This window comes from Dromaius novaehollandiae, chromosome W, assembly GCF_036370855.1.
Source record: "Dromaius novaehollandiae isolate bDroNov1 chromosome W, bDroNov1.hap1, whole genome shotgun sequence".
Taxonomy (NCBI): Eukaryota; Metazoa; Chordata; class Aves; order Casuariiformes; family Dromaiidae; genus Dromaius; species Dromaius novaehollandiae.
Window position 1 is genome coordinate 7,196,136 of NC_088130.1, and position 26,799 is coordinate 7,222,934.

The window sequence follows — 26,799 nt, forward strand, 5'->3', positions numbered from 1 at the left end:
CAACTGCTGTATATATGGGAGAGAGCCTGTCCGCCCTATCTATGCACAGACACACACAATATACACGTTGCAGTATGTGCACACACTCACATACCCATATAGCGCACATCTACGGCATTCCTGCCTCTCGTGTATTTATAACAGATATGCAGACAGATATAGGATGGGCTCTCCTGATCTGCATATACAAGGAATAATATACAGCTGAGGTTTTTATTTCATCCACACACGAGACCCTGTCCTGTCCCTCCCATCCCATCCTGCTGAGTCTGGGCTGGCAGGAACAGAGGGAGGGAGGGTGTGTGTGTTTTGGGGGGGAGGGGCCAGGGGCAGGGCTACTCGTGTGGGTAACGGAAGGTAGGGGTGTGTGTGTGTGTGTTATTGCACACTTCCTGTGGTATATTTATGACCAGGGCTTCGATTTCCGGTAGCTGATACGAGCTCTGTGTGTGTGTGTGTGTGTGTGTCTCTCCCCGAGAATTTAATATCACCGTGCAGAGGAGGAGAGGAACTTTGTAGACACATACGCACAGTGGGGGCTGGTGGAAGAGGAAGAAGACAGAAGAAGCCAATGATTGGGGGATCAGAGACACTTCCCCTTCCCCCATGCACAACACACCTAATAATATAGTAATCCCATCATCCAATAGACCACAGACTTCCCCCTGCCCCATATTCCTATGGACAGACACCTGCAGGTAGGTGAAATACCAGGGAAGACTGCGTGTGTGGTGTGTATGGATTTGCCTATGGGGGAGGGCTTTATATTCAATGTATCTCTCTTTGTGTGTAGGGGAAGAAAGGCTTTTTATGAAACCTATGTGAATAGACACTCAATATCCTTGCCTTTGTGCAGGAGCAGTTATGAAATATCAGGGGTATGTGTGTACGCACACACAATGTATCTCTCTTTGTGCGAGGGTGATTGGGAGATAAATGGTTACTGAATAATTTGTGTATGGGAAGGGGAAAGTAGAGATAAGAGGAGTTATATGTTCAGTGTATCTTTTTGTGTGGGTGCATGGAGAGATTAGTGGAGGTAGAGTGGAACAGAAGTAGTGCTGGCTGTGTTGCTTTTTATTAGACAATCATTATATTTGTGTTAATTTATTAGTGTACGAATACAGGAGCTGAACTCACCTTTCTGTCCTGTCTTCCCGTCTGCGTTTGGGGTGGCAGCATGTCTGTGTGTGTGTGTGTGTGTGTGTGTGTGTGTGCGTGCGCGCGCGAGAAGGGCTGTGTGTGTATTGGGGGCGGGGAAATGCATGGGGGAGATTAGCTGTGTGCCTGTCTTCGGGGAGAGAAATTGTTGTGTGAGGAGTGGGTACATGTGTTGCATGGAAAGGTTGTGTGTCTTAATGGAGGAATGGTTGAGTGGGGAAGGGGCTGTGTGTGTGTGCATGTGGTTGTTGAGGGAGGTGTGGTTGAATAGAATTTCACATGTGTGTGTAAATAAAGGGACAGAGGCAGTTTCTCTGTGTGTGTGAGATGGATTTGCAAACTACTGGAAACGGTTTTATTTCCCTGGCCACGTCCTCCTGCAAAAATAAACCTCTCTTTTTGACTCTCTGACCTAAAAAGAAGAAGGGGGGGGGGGGGAGAGAGTGTGCTTGAGGGGGAAGAGTTTCCATCCCAGCCTTTTATTTTCCCAAGTGGGAGCAACTGTGGGAGCTAGAGAAGGCAAAGAATTGGGGACTTGGCTGTGTGTACACTGGGGAGGGGGCAGCTTTCTCTTCTTACTTAGTTTTGGCTGTGTTCTCTTACCCTTATTTACACTTAACACTCACTTACTTACACACACATACACGCTCACTCCTCTTGGTGTATTATTTATTGTTTCTAAGGGGGAGGGAGGTAGGAAGGAGGAGCTGCCCTGTCTCTCTATGAGGCTGCGCATGGGAATGGGTGTTTGGTATCAAACCCATCCCAGGTTTGCTTGCTGGCAGAAGTCAGACCAGAGTCTCTAGGCTGAAATTCCAGAGCAGCGAGAGGAGCCTGCTTTGCTTTTGGATGGGTTGAACTTCTCAGGTTTTGTTGGTTTTGTTGTAAAATGACCTTCTGCTCACCTCTCACCTTTGCATAACTGGTTTATTTAAGTGAAAGCTAGCAAACTGTTATTTGTATATGTTTAGAAGTAGACATAGAGGTATCTGTGTATCAGGGAAAAGTCTAGACATGTTTTTATTAGGACAAAATATAACTTCTCTCTGGAAATTATAGGTCATTTAGATAAAAATATAATACTAATTGTGGTACCTTGAACATATATAGAAGCTATTAGCAGTTAAAGTGGATTTAGCTGTTTATCTTCAGAGTATGATCAATCATGCATTTACTTCAGTTGAAGTTTGCAGCTGCAGATATGGTTATATGGATGCAGTATTTAAATGGCTTTTTTTTCCCCAATTGTTGATTAATTCAGGAGCAGAATTCTGTAATCAGATTATAAATTTTTGGTAAGCTCCATATAACATACATTGGAAATACTTCTTAAATGATTGCATTTCCTGCAATAAGGTCATTATGGAACATAATACTATTTGGTAATGAGCAGTCACTGTAAGCATTAAAAATATAACCCATCTCAAACTTGCCTTGTCAAAGAGACAAAACAGGAATGATGAAAGAAGCCAGAAAACTGTAAAACAAGTGGAGAAAGATGGTTAAGTGTAAAAGAAAATAATCATAGACTCACAGAACCATTCAGGCTGGAAGGGACCTCTAGTCCCTGGTCTCTAGTCCAATCTCCTGCTCAAAGCGGGGTCAGCTATGAGGTCAGACCAGGTCGCTTAGGGCTTTATCCAGTTTGGTCTTGAAATCTTCCAAGGATGGAGACTGCACAAGCTCTCTGGGCCCCTTTTCCACTGCTTGTCTGTCCTCATGATGAAAAAAGCATATCCAGTCTGAACCTCTCTTGTTTCAATTCATGCCTGTTGCCTCTCATTCTCCCACTATGCACCACTGTGAAGAGCCTGGATCCATCTTCTTGGTAACCTCCTCATAGGTATTGGGGGGGCTATTAGGTCCCTCCCAAGCCCTCTCTTCTCCAGGCTGAACAAGCCCAGTTCCCTCAGCCTCTTCTCATAGGGCAAGTGCTCCGGTCCCCTGACCATCTTGGTGGCTCTCCACTGAACTCGCTCCAGTTTATCAACATCTTTCCTGTATTGCAGGGCTCAAAACTGGACACAGTATCTAGATGTGACCTAATGACTGCTGAGTAGAGGGGGATAATCACTTCCCTCAATCTACTGACTATGCTCCTGTTAATACAGACTAGGATGCTGTTGTCCTTCTTTGCTGTCAGGGCACACTGCTGGCTCATGTTCAGGTTGCTGCTTACCAAGACCCCCAGGTTATTTTCAGCAGAGCTGCTCCTCAGACAGTCAGTCCTCAGCCTGTATTGATGCCAGGGGTTCTTCCTTCCCAGGTGCAGGACTTGGCATTGGTCCTTGTTGAATTTCACAAAGCCCATTCCTCTGGCCTGTCTAGGTCCCTCTGAGGTAGCCGGGACCTCAAGTGTATTGGCTTCCAGGTAGGTGTTCAGAAAGTCCCTCAGGGATCCCTTGTTTCATCAGATGTATATATAATCCTTTGGCCTTCATCTGAGTATAGCAACCACCACCCTCTTGGATGTGGTCTGAGTTACAAGTTACACATTTCATTGTTAATGCCGGTGTGCTGGTGGCCTTGGACAGATTTTGCAGACTGAGTTTATCAGTTCTTGCAGATTCAACAGAACCACTAGTTTCCAGAGTTTATCAGTCCTTGGGAGACTTTCACATGCTACTTCCCAGCATGTATTTTTCTCCTCTTTGGCCTGCTCTTTTCTGGTAACTATTTCTCCATCCACACCAATAGGTACCTATAGAGCTCATTCACACACACATACTTGCACAGAAGGGGCCTTTAATGACAACTGAGGCAAAGAAGACAGTGAGTACCTCAGTCTTATCTGTGTCTGCTGTCACTAAATTACCCACTCTACTTAGCAAGGAGCCCATATTTTCCTTGTTTGGACTTTTACTATTAATGTAGTGGTAGAAGCTCTTCTTGTTGTCCTTGATGTCCCTTGGAAGTGTCAACGCAAGGTGAGCTTTGGCTTTTCTAACACCATCCCATCATGCCTGGGCAATGTTTCTGTATTCCTCCTTTGTAGGCTGTTCTCGCTTCTGCCTCCTGTATACTGCCTTTTTGCATTGGAGCTTGGTCATGAGTTCCCTGCTTAGCCAAGTCAGTTTCCCGATATGTCTATTTGTTTTTCTGAGCATTGGGATGGACTTCTTGCCCTTGGAGGAGGTTGTCCTTAAAGACCCACCAGCTTTCCTGAGCTGCTTTGCCCTTCAGAGCTGCCTCCCATGGGATCCCACCTACCAGTCTCCTGAATAGGATGAAGTCTGCTCTCCTGAAGCCTAGTATCTGTGCTCTGTTACTCTCCTTCCTCATTCCCCTCAAGATTTTGAGCTCCACTATTTCATGGTCACTACAGCCAAGGCTGCCATTGATTACCACATTTCCAACTAGTTCTTCCTTGTTAATGAATAGCAGATCCAGCTGCGCATTACCCCTGTTTGGCCCATCTAGTACTTGGATATATAATAATGAAACATTTTGTAGTGGAAAAATATATCAGCCCTTCTATAATTTAATTTCAGCTGTTAACAGTAGAAACTCTTTCCAGCCAAATGAGTAACTATGACACATATGTTAAAACTCACCTTCTATCTACAGTGCTAATGGTTATAAATATCCCCTGAATGTAGTTGGCAATAAGTAGCACTAGATGCAAATTAATGTTGTTTCCTTCAAAAAGAATTAAGATGATCTGTTAAAGAAAATAAAAAATACAATGAGTAAAAATAAAAGGTTCTCTATAAGGTTCATTTTCAATATCTGATTTTTTAACATATGAAGTTTGCTTTTGCCTGTTTTCTCTGCCATCCCCCCACTATTCTTCTTAGAGATATAATCTCTGTGAGTAGTGCTGTAATGTTAGAATTGTGATAGATGCTAAGGTTTGACTGTGAACCACTAAAAATAATAGATTTTTCTTCTGTTGATTTGAAGAGAAACAGGATCAAGCCCTTGGTAAGTATGTTAACAGCAATGAGAATTTGCATGAACTAAATTTTACATCCCTTTGATGTTTTTTTTTGGTTGCAGTTTTTCAGACCAGGGATTAGGTTTATTTTTTCTTAACTTTTTCTTTTTTAAACAAACTATCCTAAAAAGCTCATTTTAGGACAGGGGTGACCATTTCTTGTTTGCCCTGGGCTGCCTTTGTTCCCATCTATATAATTCAGAGCTTAGACCAACATGGCCACATTTGTGTGGTGCTGCAATTAAACTAATAACCCCTGCCAGCACCACTTTGGGTGTGCATACATGCCCCACAACACATATGTATCAGTTCAGTCAGCCGGCCTGAATTAGTAGGAGCCAAATAAAAATGCCTTGGGGGCCAAATCTGCCAGTTGTCTGAGGCTGATTTTTTTGAATGTGATTTTAGGCATGGATGACCTATTTTTACCCACTTTTAAAGCCACATGAAAATAAATTTCAGAAGTCAAACAGTTCACATACTTACCTGCAGTCCTTTGCTGAATCTGCTACACAACCTGGATAAATAATACCCATGCCCCCTCTTTCCTCCCTGCCTGTGGCATTCAGCAATAATATATTTTTCAACATTGTGCTGAAGTTTATCTGCTTTTTGAAATCTTATAAAAGGTAAACTAAGTGAATTGGTAGTTTACATACTTTACAATGAACAAGCAGTAGAGGGATAAGACTTAACAAAGAAACATTGCATAAACTAAATATTAACAGAAAGTTTCAGATGGATGATAGATTATCTTGGGTGCAGTTTAAACCTTATGTGACATATATAGCATAGTTATTCTTTCTAGTGTTGTCAGTAACTCAATTCTTATCTAAACAGTGTTACACAGGTCTTCTTTGTATTCTATTTAAAATAGCTAATTTCCATAAGATAATCTAAATCTTATGCAAAAACTGTAACACCTTCACTACTTCTCTAGCTGTTAATAGCAAGCTGATTTTTCTTAAAAGGAAATATACAGTTGTCTTGGTCTTTTTGTCATCTTCTATTTATTCCTGTATTAGTGTATCTATGTGCTGGTGGTTTTCAATATACCTATACTAGAGTAGGAAGTTTCCTACAGCTGAATTTATTGGAAATGACAAAAACACAGTATAATTCTTTTATTCATGCAATGATAATGTATTTATAGTCACTGAATTTGGAAAGCATTAGTAGTTTACTTTGTTAGCATTTCATATCTGGCAATCATCAGATGCACCTTTAGTAAAATGGACATTGAATTTCATCTTGATGTTAGTTTAATTAGGCATTTTAAATGAGTAGCATTGCAAATCATTTCAACTCAATGGAAAGTTGGAGAGTTTTAGCAATGCAGTCTCTTGATATTTCCAATCTCTTGATATGCCTCTTTACCTTCCATATATGTCAGTTAGTTATAATCCAGAAGGAAGGGATGTGCTCTAAGGATCTGAGCACAGGACTGGGAGCCAGAAGATTGTAATCTCAGTTGTAGCACTGATTTCTGCTTTGCCACTGTTTTTCTTCATTTGTACTATTGAGGTGATAATCCTTCCTTACCTAATTCACAAAAGTGGTGTGAAAATTAGCTAATGTTTGTAAGGCACTTCAAAGAAACATATTTGGAAATTAATCCTCTGTAGGATTATTATGCATCTCGTAATTCAAGTGTAACTAGCTGAACATAAGGCTTTGCTTTCAAATGCTATTGCCATGTTGCTTTTTGCAAAGTAAAATAGGGTGAGGTAAAGGTGAGAAAGAAATGAACCACAGTGATTTTAAAGGAGTGCAAATTGTCATCAGTTTTATCTGGTTCTTTTTTATGAAAGATGTTTAAACTGAAATGTTTCCTTGATATATCTGCATAATAGCTCAAAGGAACATGAAAGTGTTCTATATTATTATTAATAATGATAATAACAAATATCTATGGAGCATAACTGCTTCATCTTCTTTTACTTGACCTTGGGTCCGATTTGTTGATTTATGAACTTTATTTACCAGCAAAATTAGAGAATTGGAGAATTCTTATGCAAAACAGAAATTATCATGTACCAGTGCTCTATTTTATTTCCCAAGTAACAAATATACTTCACAGATTCCATAATGAGACCCTTGGTTGGCTAGTTATAGTGTAAATTTTCTTGTTTTGGTAATTCTGGGCCCTGAAATAAATAAAAGGTCTTGTTTACATGACTGTTTCAAACTCAAACAGTCAAAATCAGAATGGAAATAAAAAATAGATGTCTTCAATACTGTGGGAATTTATTGTATTTTATTATAAGTAATTTATACATATGTTTTCATTTAAGTAGCTATCATGCAATAATATATTTTTGTTTGAGAAGTGTTCAGGGACAAGAATATATCCTTAACTTGGGTTTAGCTTGAGCTTCATATATCTTTCCCAAGGTTGATTATTACATGTGTAAAGAAATAAGTTATTTTGCATCATTTGGAGGCTATTCCATTGCAGGTGTTCTTACATTCTCCAGTGCACTGATTTTTATCTTTTTTCTTATCATATTGCTGAAGAGTTCCTTCATACTATTCAATTCCCTTTTCCTTGTCTAACAGCAAGCAACCTGTAAGCTGTTATTCACTTGAGTAATCTTACTCTAGTGAGGAATGAAACTGACTCTGTTGGAACCAAGCATTTCATTATTTTAGTCCTCTGAAAACTTGCATGATTAGAAATTCTTTTGTGAATAGGAATTCACAGGATTAGAGTCATCATATTTTAAGAGAGAATGTTGTGACCTTTTGAAAGGTTTTTCTTTCCTACTACAAGAATTACAAAGTCTTTATAATCTAAAAAGGTCATTGCATCTAAAATATTTTACATATGATGTTTATAAATAATACCTAAGATAACTGGAAGAGATAAGAGGAGGGAGGGAAATGGTTCCTCTGTCACCCCCCCCCATTTGTTTATATCATGAATTTCACAACTCTTTTTGTACAGTTAGTTCTATTGTTTTCCTCTGTGTTGTTCATTAAAGTGAGCCTCTCTAGTCTCTGGGAATTGTCAGGTAAGAAAAAAACATTTTTAAAATCAGGAACATAGACTTGTAAATATATACTGTTGGGCTGACATCTTATCCAAAGACACTTGTAGTTTATTTTTGGAAGCTGACTAGATTTGTAGTTGGTTTCTTTTTTCAAATGAGCAGCACCACAGTTTTAGTCTCTCTATCTATGAGTCCAATCAGTAAGTTTTTAACAAAAGAAATAGACAAGAAAAATCCATTACTAAAATAACTTCTGTAGCAGTTTTATTCAGAATATATGTAATTTCTGTGGCAATTGTATTTATTATTTTTCTTCTGCATGGTTTTATTTTCATACTTTTATGCTAGAGAGAGAAGAAGAATCATTGAAGATTTAGTAGCTTAAGTTGAAATGCTTTCTTTGCCTGTTCCAAAAGCAGTCTTTAAATAAGAGGTGATGTAGTTAATTGAATATTTCAAATCATGGATTAAAGATTGTAGATCAATGTAAAACCCAGAACAAAAGTATTTGGAGCAGGTAGCAGGTGAGAAAGCCAATTGAAATAGAAAGCTCCAGTAGAAAGCTCTAAAATGACTGAGGCCCAGACCCATCAAAATGTTTGGACTCTTAATTTTCCATTTATTTCCTTTTTATTTTAGGCTTAGAGTCATTTTTAAGCCTTAGTCCCCTGTGTATGAAGGTGTGCTTGTCTATGAACAAGGAAACTGCAGTTTTTAAAAGGTGATGTTGGGTTCTATTGTTTTGGCTGCAGGTATCATATGGTTTTAAATTTTTTGTTTGGTTGGTTGTGGGTTTTTTTTGTAAATAGTTAGAGTTCATAGAATGCCACTATTGAGCCCAGCTATTTATTGGCTATGAGTTGTATAACTGTCGGTCAAAGCTAAGATGGGGCTATTTTGGAGGGGCTGACTTCCAATTTATTTACTTCACCCACATGCTTAGTTTTATCAGTGTGAGCAGTTCCACTGACTTCCATAGGACTACTCATTCATGAAGTTAATGGATGGATGTAAACTTCCACAGGGTCAAGGGCTATGGATTATGAGATGTTTTGGGCTGTTAGTTATTATAAGCTTGACTAGTGCTTGACGCAGTATGATCAGTGCTTCTAGGAACAGCATACTCTTTGCAAAAGTTGCAACTGAAAATGTCAAATATTTTCAAGAATTTCAAGAAATTGCTTTTTTTAAAAATTTCAGTATCAATTCCTTTTTAAAGATGTGTGTTTTGATTTTAAAACCCTCATGCATTATTCAGAATCCAAATTCTTTGCTCGTTTTCTTGGACCTGCAACTGAAACTAACCAGAAATGGCCCAAAAGAAGCCAAAACGATTGATGTATTTTGATTGCTCAAGATGAGCCAAATAAAGTGGTCAAACAACATAATAGTAGAAAGACAGGTATTCTAGAGAAGGTGTCTGATTTACTGGGTGGAGAAGCTGTGGTTCTGCTGGGATCTGTTCTTCATACAGTTCTATTCAGTATTTTCATTAATGCCTTGGCAGAAGGAATAATAATAATAATAATAATAATAATAATAATAATAATAATAATAATAAAATCTTGCTCTACACTCTTCCAAACTATAGCAAATGTGGAAACAGTTATGATTTCCAGCTAATCCCCCAGCTCTGTTGAATCCTGAATCATTTCCTTATCAACCCAAGTGACACCCACCAGCTATTCAGGCTTAACATTTCCCTCTCCGATCTCCAAAAATATAGACGGCTATTGTGGAATCAAACTACAGTTAAGAAAACACATTGTCTTTATAATGAATGAACAGCTAATATCCACCAGCAGTTCGATAATGTCCAAAGCTTCTTGGTATCAAGTCACATTTTGATGCAGATTCTGCTTACAAATTTAACTTAAAAATTAGCATCCCAAAATCAAGACATGCTAAAAACCTCATATAAATAACTTATTTGTGTCAAAATATTTTTTCAGGTAATGCTGTTCTCTCCATTCAACTTCTCTTAATAGCAGAATATACATAAGAACTCTATTAAAAACACATTTTCAATAAAATGTATATTATGAATTAAATAGCATAGGTATCCCCCTACTTTTATCTGACCTGATGCATATCAAGCTGAAAGCCACTCACATTGCTAAATGTTTGTTGAATGGGCAGTGTGAATTGATTGAAATACTGATGATTGATGAGTATTATTTTGATGGGTAGAGCTGACCAGATACTCAGGCTATACAAAATTTGGCTTGATTTCCAGGGAAAAAAGAACTTTTCTCTAGGGGTGAGTGAAGAAAGCCAAAAAGGTGTGTTCTCATGTATATGTGGATTTCTTCCCTGTCTTTCATTGGTTATACTTACTTGCTTAAAGGCTCCATCCTATAAAATATTGGGCATTCTGGCCTAATCTAGCAAAATGCAAAAGAGTGCCTTTCACTTTAAGCATGAGTAATCCCCCCAGAATCAGCACTGTCTATCTAGTAGCACTAGTTAAGTAATGTTTGTGAATTTTAGTAAACAATTTAATCAGTGCATTTTTTCCTTTCACTTTCCCAAATTATTTGTGAATGTTTTCCATTCTGCTACCTCTAGTATCCAGTTAAATAGTTTGTTCTGAAATATGAAGACTCTAATCACACTATGGAAGAATACAGTAGGCCTTCCCAGTAATGCATCATATGTCTGGCATAGACAAAAAATAAAAAGGTAAATTTGACTTTACAGTTTCATTTGGACTGCAAGAGAATACGTTTTACTAAGCATTGCAAATTAGTTTTCTTTGAAGCTGTTCCACATGATAATACAACATTATTGGAATATAGAATCAGACAATTTATATAGAGGGTGGTTACTCACCAGACTCTTAATTTATAAGAAACATTCCATGCTTTAACTGAGTTCTCTTAAATATGCTACATCTGCTTTAATATGCTGTATTTGCTGTATATATATGCACAGTCTCATAAGAATGGTTAAAATTTGTTTTTGTCTAGCTGGGAGTCAAGGAGAAATAGCATCTTGGAGCCATACAGCACTATTAACCATTGTAAATTTGTTTCATTTTTGTATTAACATCTGATACTTTCCTGTTTTAGAGAAGATGTGTTGGGATCTGTTTTAGAGGAGACACATTAGTGTCTTGAGAAAGGTACCTACTATGGTAGGTAGCAAAAAAAGCAGAGGGCAAGGGAAAAGCTATCCAGCATTGTCTAACACCCTTCAGTGAATGCAGCTTGCTCTGAGGAGGACCGTGAAACTCATGCACTCCCCTGTATCTGCATCATGCAAGCTACCTGACATGCCCGTACAAAGAAAAATGCCTGCTTTTTGCTGACAGAAAAGGAAAATTAGTCTTTTCTTTTCCTCATGGAATATATTTACTTGTTACAGTGGGGGAACACGCAATAAGCCAGGCAGATAAATAATGAATATGCATACCCTGGGGTTGGACATGACGTTTGTTCTAACATAATTCTGTTTTATTCTGCTTTGCTTTGCATTCCTAAGTGTGACCACAAGGCGGGCAAGAGAAGGTCGGATACTGGCGAAGAGAGACACTCAGAGTTCGTGAGGGGTTAAACAGGATAGATTTAATAAAGGAATTGCACTCCAAACTGCACAGGGAGCCCCGGGAACTGCGCTGGGGGGAGGGTTCACTGATGAGAGGCTACTGGACACACGGGTCGGACACCCAGGCGGGAGTCACCTCATTATATTCTAAGGGCCCCTTAAATCTACTAGAACTATGCTTGCAAGTGCTAACCTTGAGTAGCTACTGTCCGGGAAGCAGCTAGACATTGTTGACAAAATGGAATATGCATGCCTGGCCCTGATGGGAATTCGGTCAGTGTGTAGTTTCACACGCTGGGCCTGCTACCACGTACTCTGCCAGTCACTGACTCCTCGCTAGATCTTCTGCAGGTGTTCTCATTACAATAAGGGACTCCACAGTGCATGCTGGGGATAGAGTGGGCTGGGAGTGGCATGTTGCAGACTGTTGAGGAGATAAGTTTTTCAGGAACTTTTGCTGCTGTGAGTGAAAACCCATGGCCTGTCTGGTTGCTAGCTTGTTCTTCACAGTTAACAGAGAAACTTGGCTAGAAAATACCATAGAGGATAAGCCTTGTTTTTCTGTCTTAAGGTTGACTTGAGAAATTCTACAAGCATTGGAAATTTAATCCTAAAGATGTCTGTGCATGCACAGCTCACTGAAACTCTCCCACTCTGCTGTCTAACATGAATAGCATGCACAAGTCCATTTCATTTGTTCCAAACAGAATTCTCTACTGATTTTGAGACTGTGCTGCCAGTCAAATAATGACATTACTGATGTAAGTCTTGGTTATATTGCTCTAAGTGAGCATAGAGTTTAGCCTAGTGTCAACTGAGAGTTGCAAGAGCCTCTCATTGCAAGAGAAGTCAAGTGTGTTCATTGTACATCCCTCAGAATCTGGTATTTTTCTGATATAACTTCCATTGACTGGACTGCAGGGGCTAGATTTAGGGAGCTCCACAAGGGGGGGGTGCTAGTCAGTCCCTGTCTACAGGACTTCCTGAGCCACCTTTTACCAGTATAAGTGGAGAAAATGAACCTAGAGTTTCACTGCATATCCTCCTCCTCTCCCCACAGAGACGACCTACAGCAGTCTTAGCTAAATGGCTCTGCTCCCACCTTGAGGGTTGGGATGGAAATTTCTGTCTTGTGCTCTCTACAGCCAACAAAGTCTAATACTATTGGGACTGTGCTTTTTTTTTCTCTCTCTCTTCAGAAGAGGGAGGACAGTCCTGTGGTTAAGGCACTGGACTTGAGCCAGGAATGAAATCCAGATCTTAACTTCTACCAGTCTCTCTGTATTGTCTTAGGCATGTCACTTATCTCTCTGTGCTTTTGCTCTGTGCCTAATGATAGAATCACTAGCATTTTTTTGAGGCAATCAGATGCTCTGAGGAAGCATTTGGAAAGTTATGGGCATATGTGAGCCTTGCTGAAGCTGGTAGTGAATATTTGAGTTAGACAGTTGGGTAAAGACTGATTTTTTTAGTAGTCATTATTAAAATTTGTCTTTAGCTTTCTTTGAATACAGTTGCTAAAACATTATAAATGAAGAGGGTCATGTTGTTGCTCTGCTTCACAATATCACTCTGTTTCCAGCAATATCATCACTACTTCTGTTCTTTGTGGATGTTTGCTTAAAATATATATATATATTTCATGTAAATAGCTAACTGTGGTTACATTGACACTATTTAAACTAAGTATTGTATACATTTATGAAATTGGAATAGTTGCACTATTTCAATTTTCCTTAATTTAGATAAACCCTTAGTGAGAGGTCATACACATCAAAAATACAAACCAACGCTGGAACAGTAAAATCTCTCAAGGAAAAAAGTTGCTCTCATGTGCTTGTGAGGAATAACATAGTATAATCCATATTGTCTGGGGTAGGAACTGACAGCATTAGTTTTCCACAAAACAGGAAGAAGGGAGAATTTAGCCTTTACTACTTGTATGTAAGTCAGCAATAGTATTCTTGTTTTCTTTTTCATAAATCATGTGCAGACGTTCATTTTTCCAAAACATGTATAAAGAGAAAGACCAGGGAAAACATCTTGCTTTCAGGCTGTATGCATCCCTGTTATTGTAATCCCAAAATTAGAGAGGGTACACACACTTGATTGTGGACTCAGAAAATCATATATTTTAAAGATCCTCCAAGCAGGTGGTACATTTACCCATTAGGGAACGGTTGTTAGCTACGAGCTATGGCAAATACCGGCATCTTTAATACAGTGCAGCTTTATATTCAAACCATCCTGTAGAATGGTGTAAAGAAAGAGCCAAATTTGGATCCGACTTCAATAAAAACCACAAAAGAATCCAACTTTGATAAATAAAACCCCTGTTAGCTAGGAAAAGGCTAGTTTTTTTCAAATGTTCAACACATTAAAATCACATTATCACATCATTAAAACACATTATTGTCAGGATACTTTTCAGAAATGAGTTTCCAGAAAACATGCTCTTCCTTTAAAATGCCCCTCCTCCAGTGGATTCAGAGCTAGTAAAATATGAAAAGTGAATAATATTGACTGGAGGCTTCAGTAAAGCTCCCTATTCATTTCTGGTAACTATCTCCAGATACCTTCCCAAGTACTGATCTCTCTGTCATATTTGAAAATACCAAGGTACTTATCTAGATGTTGCCGTTGATGGAGTCCTACTAAAAAACCTTGTACAGGCACTATTAATACAGAGGTTTTACCCAAACAATCTTTCAGAGGAGCTTTTTAACTGTTCTGGTAGTTGTCAGATTCAGAGTTCCTAAGCACTATCATTTCTGCCTTCCCAGTGCAGCCTTTATCCTGAAGGCTTAGTATCAGATACTAGATGTATCTGAGGAATCCTAATTTGTTTATTGAAGGCCAATTCTGACAAAAAAGAAGCAAATTATGGACACTTTGTTTTGGCTCAGAAAGAATGTGTCCTCATTTTCACTTCACCATAACTCACTCTCAGGAGTGACATCATCTTTTTTATAAAGCATAGTTTGAAATAATTTATAGTGTAGGTGAGATTTTTCTAGTGCTTGTGAGAGATGCTAGATTGATAGAAATGGAGATTGAGGTCTTATACTTTTCCACTGGAGTCTTTACACCTTTAACACATTTGCATTTCTATCTGGTGGGATCCCCTCTGAGTAGTTCACATCTTAAGTCCATCTATGCTGCAGGGGTACCTGTGTGTTCCAATGAATGAATTGAAATTCCAAGGGAAAATTCTAGCCTGGAACCAGCATGTGAGATGTTTCTGTTCACTCCAGAAAGGTTGTTCCCCAGAACCATAACACATCTCTATAACTGTATTTGAATACAGTATCTGTGTTCATACATCATTTACAAAATTCTGAAAAGAGCTTTAAAAAAACCTGGCAGCCTTACCCTTTATAGAGCATTTAATTTTCTGAATGATATAGACTTTCATGAAGCTGATAACCCTGTGATATTCTTCAAAGTAAAATCCAATCAGAACCTTAACCCCCAGCCCAATCGAATCCTTTTATTTCTCAGACTACTGTAAGGATTTCACCAGTAAACTGTTTATGCTACTTGTTCCACACTTGCTGTGCTGACAGATGCAGTTGAAAGTATGCCATACTTAGGAAAGAGAGCATCTTCCCTGGAGGCTAGCCATCAGCTGAGGAGAAGCTGTGGTCTGATTGAACAAGTGTGGCAGACAATCATGAGATTTTTATGAATGGAGATCAGTATTGTGTATGAAGATGTTATTTTTCCTTCACCCCTTTCCAATTTCAGATAAGAACTCTTAGTGCCACTGATTATACTGATTGCAGGAGCTATAAATGTGGTTCATTATGGGTGAAATCCTGGCCTGCTATATTTAGTGGCAGAACTCCCACTGACTTCAGTAAGGACAAGATACAGGCAAAGAAGCATGGAGATATGCAAAAGTAAAGGCACTTATCACCCAGAAATGGTTAAATAGATATAAAGATCAGGGTAATCTTAGAAATCTAGAGGTTGGAAATCAGCATGAAAGGTTTGTTTTATTCCCATTTTATATCCTTACTTATTTCTAAATCACTTATTGGGCTGCTAAAACCATGAACAAATAATACAAGATCACATAATAGAGAAGTAGTCAGTGGTTTTGTTAAGGTGAGAGGTTGCTTTTTCTCTTGAAGCCACCAGTTGGAATCTGTACAAAGCAGTAAGGAAATAGTGACAAATGAGCAGGCTTAGAGCTAGATAACTGGGAAGCACAGTGGCTGGGGTCTATGTCCAATGATAAAGCTGTGGATAGTGCAATCACCAAAGAGTTGGCCAGCCTGGTTCATGAACTCAAGCAGCAATAAAGGACATTGTCAGGGCCCTGAATGCACTAGTAGGCCTTAATGAGCAGCCTCACCTGGGGCCTCCACCCACACCCTCTGCCCATGGGCCCATGAGTCCCATTTCAGCTCAGGCCTGGGCCTTCAGTCCCTGCCCAAGCTACATCATAGGTGTACCTATCTATAGCTCCATCACAGCCATGCCTGTGCTTGGCTATGGACCTTGTTGATCTGAACCCTGACCCATGGACTGTCTTCCTGGTTTGACCTTGGACCTGCCTCATCACTATGAACTTGCCCAACAGTCACTGGACTGTGTCTGACCCTGTTTACCCTCACTGGACCTGATACTGACTTGACTTCCTGGCTTGACCACAGACCTGCCTCATCACCATGGACTTGCCTGAGGATCCAGACTCTCAGCTGAACCTGGCTACCATCTCCAGCTCTGTCCTGCATGCCTCGCTTGAGTACTACGGCACTGGGCCCTGCTGGTGCGGCCCCTTCCCTGCCAGCCTTGTTATCATGCCTGGTTCCTGGCTCCCTGTCTCTTAGGGAGCAGCTGGCCCTTGCTGCTTCCTGACAGACATCTGTTAAGCCACAACAGGCTGAGGAAGGTGTGGCGGGATGACCAACTATCTTTACAGTCCCGGACCATGAGGGTTTTGTGTGGCGCGAGGGAGGGAAGGAGGGGAGGAAGGAGATTTACTGCGTGACTCCACAACTTATTTTAAAGATCTAAGTTTACTACACAAGTTACAACAGTACAAAGCAACAATTCTTACCAACAGAAACTTAGTTCAACTAGAATGCTTATTTTCCAATTCTAATTGATCTTACCCACGTGTTGCCTGAGCAGCCAACGTACACTCTTACCCACGCGTTGCCTGAGTGGCCAACGTACACTCAATCCCAGGGAAGTAACTGCGGGAGGGCATCCCTGTCCCGAGGGGATCCGCAAGTTGGCAGACCCACTGTCACCCACAAAGAGCCAAAGACAGCCTCCGGGGCCAACCTATTTATACCCTGCAGGGGAAGGTGGAGGTGGAGTCGCAAGGCCAGTCGCAGTTCTCTTCGCGCAGTCACAGTCCCTAGCTCCTGGCTGCTGCAGGGTTCAACTCTCCTCCGTCGTTATTATGACGATCGCACCCACAGTCATGGGGTGAGGGGGGGGAATAGCCAAACACCCCCCCAATGGCAGGCTAGCTGCCTTGAGCACTCTTCAGCACTGAAGAATGGAGTTTGAGTGACTGCAAATGACTGCTTTACTCTTGCAGGGGTGGTCCCAAGGAGAGATCCCATAGCTTGGGTAAGAAGGAGTTAATTCCAGTCTGCAATGATTAACACTGCCCCAGCAGTGAAGGTAGGTGTTATCTCCCAAGGTCCTGACGAGGAAGAGATAGTCCAGACCACCCTAATTAACACTGTCCCAGCAGTGAGAGGAGGCTTTATTTCCCAGGGTCCTGGCGCCCAAGCAGGCCTTATTTCAAAGCCTTGACACCCTCCCTTTCAGAGACTGAAGCACAGGAATGCAGACTGCTTGTAACTGGCACCAGATTGGGGGGGTGGGGGGGAAGCTGAGAGCATCCCCCCACCGAAGGCCTCACACTGTCAGCCCCACTAGCGGAAGATTCCTTCTATGCCTTTCCTAGAAGATCTGGATTTGGTAAACCTCCAGTAGGGAGGCCCTGCCCCCAGCCAGATGGGGGAAAAGGATGATGAAGAGGATAAAGAAGATAACCAGATTTACTAGACTCTGTGGGTCCAGTGGCCTGGCACACATTGACCCATAGAACATAAGCCTTGGTGGACAGAGGAGCTCAGTGCACCCTGCTCCCTTCCACACTAATGGAAAGATGTCAGTTATCATCAAAGGAGTCGCTGGAGGCCACGACAGTACCCACCTTTGCCCCAAGCTGTGGGTTTGGATATGTTTCATCAAAAACCATGTTCCAGCACACAGAAGGTGCTGATGGTACAGGAATGCCTCACTTCAGTTTCCCAACACTAATCTCAGATGCATCCCATTTTTGTGTATAGCCCTTAGGCTTCTTCACTGCCTCCTCACCTCCACTGTCATGTTTCCAGTGGAGTCACATCTCAGAGATTTCCCTATTGTGTGAAGAACCTCCCACGAGGTCTAAAGTCTCCCAAAACACCAGTGGGAGCAACTCTCATGCACCAGCAAGGAAAGGAAATGAGGTAGCAGAGGTGGCCAGCTTTGTTTCCCAGGCTCATTGATGTTCATTCCTTCTCTACAAGGGATAAAGAAAGTGATTTGTGGTGGCCACTATTAACTGCTGTTGTTCCTGGGATTTGCATAGGCTCAGTGCTTCTTCTAGTGTGCATAACTTAGGGACTGTTCCTACTGCAGTATGGAAAATCAGCAAAAATTTTGCCTGCATGAAACTTAATAAGCCATGTCCTACAGTATAACAGGAAAGAAGAATTTTAAAGGGTCCTATTGTTCATTATGGTTTGGTCACTAAGTAGATCTCTTACGGCAAAATCCTAGTTCTTGATATAGGAAATATTAGGGTTGCTAAATCAAATGATGTTTCAGTTAATATATATACATGTCTCAAGGAATGGGTTTGCAACAGTAACACTCTCTGGCATAGCATGTGCTCTGCACACATTCATCACTGGAGCAGTGGGTTGTAAATGAGGTTGTAAAACCTAAGCATTTCAAGCCATCAAATCTGGTTCTTAATTTAGAGTCCAGATAGTTGTAGTGAATTTCCAGCACCTAGAGATGATTCACACTGGATTAGGCATTTGCTATCTTTAATGCAGTTAAAATGCCAGTTATTCACACTGAAGATATAGTTCAGTTTTGCCAACTATTCTATGATTTCTGAGTACTCATGGGAGCAGGCTATTAAGCATAAGTCATTTTATTGAATCCCGCCAGTCTGAATGAAAGACTTAACCTTTAAAAAGTGATTTAGCGAATAAGAATGGATTGTCAACCAGCAACAAGCTGAGTGAGTGGAAAAGCTCACCCTTCCAGAAGCCAATTCTTTCGATCTTTTTATGACAACTCAGTATAATCACCCCTCCCTTTCCTTCTTCTATGTAGTTTTCAAAATAAATGTCCAGGGTGAAAGATTTTTCCTCTGCTGAACCAGAAGAATCAGGGATGGAAGAAGGGATTGTTTTGCAGGCCGCTGTAGTTTCAGGATAATTTTAGTGCTTGTTGTTTTTTACACCCCTAAAATGAAGGGATCTCTGACAAGCCAGGCAGGACATGAAGGATTTTCTAGCTATATGCTGTGTCTTCCCTAGCATGAGTCTGCTCTGGAAAAGTGACATTGTTAACTCCTGCTGTAATTTCTGACTCAAAGGTATATTTTCTCAATAAAAGATGTTAGTATTATAAAGACAACTTTTATCTGAGACAAGAAGTGACAGTTGCCCTGCCCTCCCAACTTCTGGTGGAAGCCCCATCCCTACTGGCAGTAAAATGTCCCACTTGCACCAGGAGTCCCTCTTCTGGTCACATGGTCTGTGTACGCCACCTCTTTTTGCTCCCGGGGGTCGCCATTTTGTAAAACATCATACCCCGTGTGTTCACAGACTGCCCTATGATTGGCTGGCCAGCCACTCCTCCTGGTTTACCCAGAAGTATACAAGAACAGGAAGTCCTTTTCAACCTACATAAACAGGGGCCACCATTTTGTTTCAGCCACTATTTTATGGTAGGCAGCCGCCATTTTGTAAACGTCTGTTTTCATACTGCTCTGTGATTGGATGATGGCTGTTTCTTGACATGATCATACCCCATGGGTTTTCAGGCAGCCCTGTGATTGGCTGGCAGGACCAGCCACCCCTTCCTGTCTACCCTGGAAGCACATGAGAGGAGGAAGGTCTCTCTCACTAAATACACAGGTGCTGCCATTTTGTAAAACATCATTACCCAGAAGTATGCCAGAACAGGAAGCCCCTGCTGACTGCATGCACAGAGGCTGTTCTGACCGCAAGGCGGGAAAGGGAGGGTTGGATACCAGGCCACCTTTGGATATTTTTATTACACAACACAAGAAAAGATGGACCATGTAAAGATAGCAGGTTTTAACATCAGATCCATATGGGAGCATGAGTCGGTCGCTATGACAAAATCAAATGGGGAGCTTGCAGAGTTCTTAGCCAGAACCAAATTGCCCACACCGCAAATCCCCAGAGATGCGCTGTAAGGGTGAGGCGGGGGCACTGCCTGGACTCCCGGCAGGGACGGATACACAAACACAAGGCATAAGATGGTCGATATGGAGCATTTATTACCTCTGCGTCTGAGCGGGGGTTCCCCGGCGTTTTCCTGATCGAGGCAATAATGGAGCGGGGGATCCCTGGCACCGCTGAGCATTGGTCCAGGGTGAGGAACACTGAGGGGGGCACTAGATGAAGTTTTTATGCACTATACACATGCACAGTAAGCATGTTGAGCTCATTGTTATTCTCGATTCAAGGCCCAGGTGCAGCGCCACCCTGGCACAGGCTCAACTACGTGACTATGGGTCAACATGCCCTGTTGATGCTCCTTTTCCCACGGAACGGTCTGGCTAGCTTCCATCGCCTATCTCCTTGACATTCTTCCGCACTTTCCCTAACATGCGCTTTTTGGCAAGAGGACAAATGCCATTTGTGTGTATCACAAAGCAGCCCCTGATGAAAAGATACATTACTATGATTTTATTATGCCTTTATTTGAGGCACTGAGGGAACTTGTGTTGGATTATGGCATAAATCCAGACAGCGATGACCCTAAAAAGATCGTGATAGAGCAGTGCTCTTTTGTCAGGAACAAGCAGAAGTGGGCGATAGAAACCAGGCCCCTCTGGAAGATGCAGAAGGTGGTCTATGACAAAAGCGTACTGACTAAAAATTTTAAAAGTATGTGCATTACAGGAAACTTATCATCCTTTACGTTGTCCAGAATGTTTTTTGCCAGGGTAAAAAGAGCCACACCATCTCCCTCAACACAAAACATATAGTGTTATTTAAGAACACCTGAGATAAGCTCCAGGTTGCGTCCCTAGCCAGGCAGATGTATCCTGGAGAGGCCTGGTTCTTTTTAGAAGCATTTGAAGATACTGAGAAGGCACCATATGGGTACTTGGTTGTTATGCTTCTACACCTGAGGCTTTTAGGCTAAGAACTGGCCTTTTCCTGCCATAGCGTCTGGCCATTTACATATTGGGAAAAAAAAAAAAAAAAAGAGAGAGAGACTGGTGCTCGTCAATAAATAGAGAGGAACTGGAGTGGCACCCTACATGTCTATTGGGGCAGACTCAGGAACATGATGTCCCACTGTCTGAAGAGTAACCTGTCCCTCCTGGAGCTGTTGATCTGGTCCTCCCCCATGGCAGAGGAAAGCAATACTGTGGACTGCTTCTGATGACCTGATAAAAGCCATTTCTGAAATTGCTCTGAATACCTTGAAGGGGAACGTTCCATTAACATCTCACCAGGCATGCATGCTAAAAAAGAGTAGCAAATTCATTAAAAGCCTGAGTAGTAAAAGTGTGTTCTTCAAAAGAAAGAAGATGCTAGTGAAGCAAGCTGGTGGGTTTATCGGTCCTCTTCTCAGTTTTGCCCTTCCCCTCATCACAGGGCTTTTGGTAAAGCAGTGATGAAATATGCAGAAAAAAATGTATCTGGTGCCTGCAAATCACCTGAAGCAGCTATAGGTGATGCCATTACCTAGGGAAGACATTAAGGCTGACGCAGTCCACTCTGCATGCTGAAATGAGGGACCTTCTCCAGAAACCAGGCTTGATGGCCTACAAAAAAGCTAAGGTGTATACAGTCTCTCTTCAGAAGTACTTGGCACACGTGAAACAGTGATCAGGAAAGGGAGAACATAGCTCTTGCTTTTCCAGAACAAAGCAAGACAGACGCGGAAAAGCCCCTCAAGACTGCTGAGGACCCCAGCCCTGTTGTTCAGGAAGTGTTGGATAATGTGCATCCACAGTATGGGAAGAATGCAGAAGTGCTCCTAGGTAAACTAGGGCAACACCTAGTTCTTCTTGGGACAACTAGGGAAGTTTTGTATACAAAGGAGATGTCATCAAGGGGTCCAGCCTGCTGCATTTAGGCCGAGGCATCCTTCAGACTCATGCCTCTTCTAGCCTGAGAACACTTAAAGGTTGGAATGTTTTCATGAAAGCCATGCCTGCAGTGAATGTCCCATCTTCTGTCATGAGTAATACAGAGAACCGGGATCTCTTGGAACAACTAAAAAAGACTGAGAAGGACCAATAAGCACCACACATACCACCTAAGAAGAGAAAGATACCTAAAGCCCAGTGGTTCCCCCTGTAAATTTTACTATTGAAAATAAATATTCATAAAAACCTTTCAACTTTATTGTCTGCAGTGTCCATTAAAAAAAAACCAAACGTTGGGGGAACGCAGGGGGGAATGGTTGAAGAACACTCACAGAGCCCTTCAGTTGGGTTGTAAGTTTTATTTACATGATGCATTTATGAAAACCATTACAAGAAATGCAGGTCTGGGTCTTTTGAAGCACATTTTGAGTAGCCCTGGTCACAGGGAAAGCTCCATTTTCATTTTTCACAAAATGCATCACCATCTGGTCATTTTGCACTAGATTGTTAGAATACAGTTTTAAAAGCTGTTCAAAAGGTAGCGCCTTGTTATAGTGATGTAGGAAAAAGATGCAGTGGTATCCACAGGTCGTGGAGAGGGGATGCTGCAGTTACTTCCTCTGGAAAACAATATCTGTAGCATCGTGCTTTGAAAAGGACATGATGCTTTCAGGAAAGAGAGCACTGTTTGGGGGTAACCGTACGAGTCAAAAAAACTCTGCGTGGTTCTGATCTGCCAGGAAAATTGCTAGCCAGTGCTCTCCAGGTTGGTTATGTGGATGTGCATTCACAACCATGCTTGCCGGTCTTGGAGAAACACAGTCTTTAGGGAGCCAGTAACTCAGGTACACACCTAGAAATATTTCTCTGCCATAGGGATCTGCTGAAAAAAAAACAGGAGTGCTGTTTGGTGTCCAACCTCAGATGTAGTCGAAGAGCATGCATCTCTTCCACTTTCCCTCTATCAAAATACGTAGATGTAGATTCGCTCTTGTCAAATATGTAGATGATCACATTAATGGTGGTGAAGGCCCCTGCAAAGCGTACTTCTGCTCTCAGGTTTCCTGTTTTAATCAGGGAATAGTGATCAGCACATTCTTGGTCTGGAGACAGGTCAAAGGCGAACAGGGTATAGCCACAGGCAAACTCTTCCCTGTCAACCAGCAGAGAGTGATCTTTTTAAAGTCTGCCAATCATCTGAAAAAACTGCATTCTCTCACACAGCAGCTGTTCTGAAAATCAGGCTGCAGTGGTTTCACTGGCATTTGTTCACCATCCATATACAGGGCCACAAAATTTATATCATAATGCTTAAAGTTGAAAGGGTTCTTAGCATAATTGCTGCTAAAAGAGTTGTTATCTACAAACCCAATAACAACAAGCTTGGGGAGTTGTCCCAGAAAGAAATTTTCCTGGTTGCTGACACAGCTTCTGGCTGCTATGCTGAACACTTTCATGCCCACCTGGTCCACCGGGTCTTTAGTGTTGGCCATAAGTAATGCCTCAGCTTTGCACAAATGCACTCCAGGTGCCACTTATTTGCAAACAGCAAGGCATAGGTAATAACCAGCTTGCAGACTCCTGCTGCCAGGGAGCTCATCAAACAAAAGCTGTTTTTGCTGTGCATCAGCTTAATTTTTCCATCCACACCATTCAACAGAAGCTTGTCTTGAAAGAACAGATCGATGTGGAGGGGTCCCAAATGTTTGATCCTCCTACTCTGGGCCGTCAAACTCGAGCATTGCCTAAACCCTTGATTACTGATGCCATCCAGCATGACTGCTTCCTGCTGCCTGGCTTTGTCTTTGTAGAACAGTCCTGTGGAGAAGTGCATGGACAGCGTGTCATAGCTGTGACTGAGAAGCAACTCAATGAAGGTGCAGTAAGGGTAGCAGTTGTTGCTCTGGCTTATCAGTTGATCTCCCAGAGTAATGTTCAGCTGGCTGAAAACAGAAGCCAGCGGGTAATTCACAAGACCCATGACCTCACTGGCACCAAGGTTGGACCCATCAGCTTTTACAAGATTACAGAAAAGTTATAGCAGAGTGTTGTTCAGATCTATGTCATCTTCCCCATTCAAAGCTATGAAAAAGTCCAGAGGTGCAGACTCTGCAATACTGGAAAGTGGAGGCACCTCAATAAACAGGCTTTTCTCAGTGCTGGTCTGCATCAGAGCCGCTTCAAACAAATCCTGCTTGGATTTGGTCCATTCTTCTGAGCAGCCGTAAACAAAAGCCATCCCTGTTAAAATATATTTCCTTTTCTAGCGGCACAATGGGCCCTCTTTTTCTGGGTTTTCTGTTTCTTTTGCACTGTTCAGCCTGGCTTGTTGTTCTTTTTCTTCTTATTGTCCTGGTCAGACTGTTGTCTGGTGCTTTCCCCCCATCCTTTTTCTTTTAAAGGGCTGGGGCGAGCCTTCCCTTCAGGGGTGTGACGTGGCTCTCTTTCTTTTAAGGCTTTTTCTTTTAATATAAACAAGCCTGAGACCTCATGTTTTCCAGTGTTTTCCAACTTGTCCAGGACAGCCTTGGAAATATGTTCAAACATGTTTTTTTGTAATGTCTTGAGTGGCACTTTTAACGTATAACGTAACAATTTCCAAACCCCTTTTCAAAAGCAGGACAGCCTTTATAAACAGGATATAGAATGTACCTCCAACACCCACCCCATACATCACAGGAACACCTTGAAAAACAGGGAGACCATTGCTGGCCTGGGCACTATAATTAATGTACAAGGCTGGGTCCCCATAATTATTTACCACTACCATTTTGGTGTGGTTTCTTAAAATATCAGAGACTTCTGGGGCTGAAGGTGCAGCTTCACAATCACCTTCCCAAAGTGAAATGAGATATGCTTGTTCTGGTCAGTCTTTTTTTCAATGTTGATCATGTCAATGTGCTGGTGGTTTACAGGCATCTAGTGTGGCTTATCACATATCACCATAACGATCTTGTTATTACTGCCGATCAGAAGACAGCGCAATAATGGAACCAAAAAGTACCCAACAATCTGATGCTCTACAATATCCATGTGGAGGTAGAGTGAGTTAAACCCTCCGGTAATGTCCACCACAAAGGGAAATTTCTTAGCAGTAACCCTCAGAGAAGTCCCCAAAATATGTGCTAGATCCCCAGTTTTAGAAAAAGTGTAAGGATTTTCATACGTTCATAGGTTCATACGTTCCATCAACATGGAAAGGGACGTATAATAGCCTTTCCGCAAAGCCTACTGCCATGTCTTACCCTGCAGAGCTATTTCAAATATGGCATCTTTGTTGATGTTATTCCAGCTGTGCAGGTACTGTATTGCTGCCAGCTCTACCTCCCACTTGCCTGAGAGCTGCAGGGGCTTCACCAGCTGAATGGTAAAGCTCGAACTGGTGTTTTGTGGGAAGATTCTGTCACTGGTATTGCTGGGTTTCATGATGTAGAAACCCCTCATCCACCAAACTTCTTTTTTTCCCCACTCCACCCCCAGTCACTAGATGTCCTGGACTTAGGAGGCTTCTATCCAACTCTTAAATTTCTGGGGCCAGCTACACCACTTCACCAGCAGCTGTTCCTTCCTTCCTTTCCCTTTTGCAGTGAGGATCTTCTCAATTTTGTAGATTCTGTCCCTGTCAAGGTTCACTTTTTGAAGTTCTTCAGGGTAAAATGTCCCCTTGATTGCTTTGTGACCACAGTTTATTGTGTTACCTGGGTATTTGTCCTCTTCTCACAATTTCAACTACTGTGAAAAATTCATCCGTGAACGTCTGCTCATAACCTTTCTCAAATGTCTCTTTTGTTCTAGACAACCTACCGTGGTCTCCCTTTTTGAGAGGCGGTGCAGATGCTTTAATTTTCAACACATCCCCATATACGGTTTTCCAAACCCTCGCAAAGTTTAAAGGGTTCACATCCACAGGCCTGGCTCTGATAGTTCTGCAGAAACTATGGTTGTACCTCTTTATAAACTCTGATGACACATCAGTGTAGCAAAAAGTTGGGGTGGGGCACCTGTCATTTCTTATTTTGGATAAAAGTAGTCCTTATACTACTGATGTTTTCTTTTGATTTTGAACCCCACACACTCAAGCTGTGCTCTGATAATTGATTTGGCTTCTTTTCCCATTGGGTATAAAATTTCTTCATCCAAATTGGGCTTACCATGTTTCAGAGATACATCCCTTTTCTTCCCATGATTGGGCAGCTCCATAGTTTTCCATGGCTTTACACTGATGTAGATGATGACTATAGCCCTGGTCAGCATGTCTCTGCTTGTCCCCTGCTCACTTTCAGAATGACCTGTCCATCTTTTGTGGATACCGTGCTGCTCCTCCACTTTTTGTGTTTCTCCTGTTGAGGGGTATGCCCAGAGCTTTGTAAATACCAGTGAACAGAAATGCAGGTGTCCTGAGGATTTTGACAACAGTGGAATCTGACAGGCAAGAATTTCAAGGCTGGGACCTTATTGGGTTTATTATCCTGCATACAGGCACTAGTCTTGCAAGTTCTGCATCGCAAATGATATTGTGAGAGCTAGACCAATGCTTATATAGCATGTTGGGAATAAAAGAGGTTGGAATTTGAGTTATTATAACAATTGTGCTCTATACATACACTATGTCTTGTATAATCATGAAAACAATTTTGAATCTTATGTAGTTTTTATCTTGGTTTCTTAACAAAACAAAGCACACTGCTTTCTTCCTGTCCATCTGTTATCCAGGCCCTCCCACCCAAACCCATTGGCCAATTTCAAAAAAAATTGAGAAAGATCTAGAA

The 26,799-nt window shown here is 41.6% G+C and overlaps 1 protein-coding gene across 1 annotated transcript in view; it reads left to right on the forward strand.

Annotated features, from left to right (window-relative positions):
• Positions 1-426: 426 nt before the first annotated feature.
• LOC112984895 (uncharacterized protein KIAA1958) overlaps positions 427-26,799 on the forward strand; it is a 64,918-nt gene continuing 38,545 nt past the window's right edge. Inside the window, exon 1 of the mRNA XM_064500033.1 lies at positions 427-698. The gene's annotated coding sequence lies outside the window, so the exon portion shown is untranslated. The remainder of the gene's footprint in view (positions 699-26,799) is intronic.